We start from the raw sequence: 1424 nt of genomic DNA, 5'->3' as shown, positions 1-1424 counted from the left end.
TTAATGAGTATTGTAACTTACAATATGGCACATTTTTGGTAACTCAATGGTCAATTTGTCCTTTTTTGGCTCTAATTCTTTTATTTATGCAGGGTTAGCAGACTTTTTTGCATTAATCATTATGTTTTATCACATGTATCTTAAATATATGCAAACATTTAACCTATCTTATGTTAATGACCTTGAGACCCCCTAAAATCTCTATTTTTCCACTAAAAACATCCCTTTTTGGCTGTTATTTTTTTATTTATTCCTATATTCTGAACTCATGGGGAGAAATTATCATGTTTCGGTGGATATATCTCAGATATATGCAAAGAAGGATCCTATTTTGTACGGTTTACCCTGTGCTCTCTTGTAATTTGCATTTTTGGTCAAAATTTCTAAGTCCAAATGGAAATCCAAAAAGCGTCAAAATAGATCTAAAATATGATTGTATCGGTTACTTTTTTATGTAATCCACTTTATTTCATGTCGCGAGACCATATTCCGCGTCAAAATATCCAAGATTCCCCATAGCGGCCCAGATCTCGACGACATGTCTAACCACGGGCTTGGTCCTGTGCCTCGTAACTTAATCTCTTGAAAAGTGGGGGAAAGTGAAAATTGTTGAACGGATATAAATCATTCAAATCAAGATTATATCGTTAACTATTTAGGATTATCGCATTGATTGGATGTCGAAAAACTTGAAATAACGTAAAGATTTTCAAAATAATAGATAACTTCGGAGTACCGTGACCCTGTTTTTGTCACTTTTTTCCTCATCATCACTGATAGGGTAAATTTTTTGAGCGGATCAAAATCGTTAAAATTAAGTCAATACCGTTAACTTTTAAGGGTTATCGCATTGACAGGATGTCGAAATACTTGAATTAACGTAAGGATAATGATCATGATCGACAACTTCAAAGATGTCGCTACCATATCTTTAACGTTTATTTAACATTATGGTAACACTTAAGGGGCTCCGAATTCTCAAAAAAGGGGTGATACTTTAAACTTATGTGGTTATTTCTTTGCTTTTATGTATATCAGGATAAATTAGTGTTAAAATATTCATACTTGACGATTTAGAGGGTGTCAGAGGGGATTTAGTTTGCACTATATTTAACGTCAAATTGAAATTAATGGGTTCACTTAGGGGGGTATAAATTCATAATTAAGAGATAATCCTTTGATCTAGTGGGTCTTATTCCTTTGTTATAATGTGTATAAGGATAATTTAGGGTTGAATTGTTCATACCTTTAGATAAAGTGGGGGTTATAATGGATTTAGTATACCATATTATTTTCGGTAAATTGAAAATTATAGGTTCTCTTAGGTGGGTATAAATTCATAGCAGAGGGGTAATTTTTTTAACTAAGGGTCCTAATTCCTTTGATTTCATGTGTATTAGGGTAAATAAGGGCTGAAATATTGA

Source organism: Magallana gigas, chromosome 10, assembly GCF_963853765.1.
Source record: "Magallana gigas chromosome 10, xbMagGiga1.1, whole genome shotgun sequence".
NCBI lineage: Eukaryota > Metazoa > Mollusca > Bivalvia > Ostreida > Ostreidae > Magallana > Magallana gigas.
Note: the sequence above shows the minus strand (reverse complement) of the source record.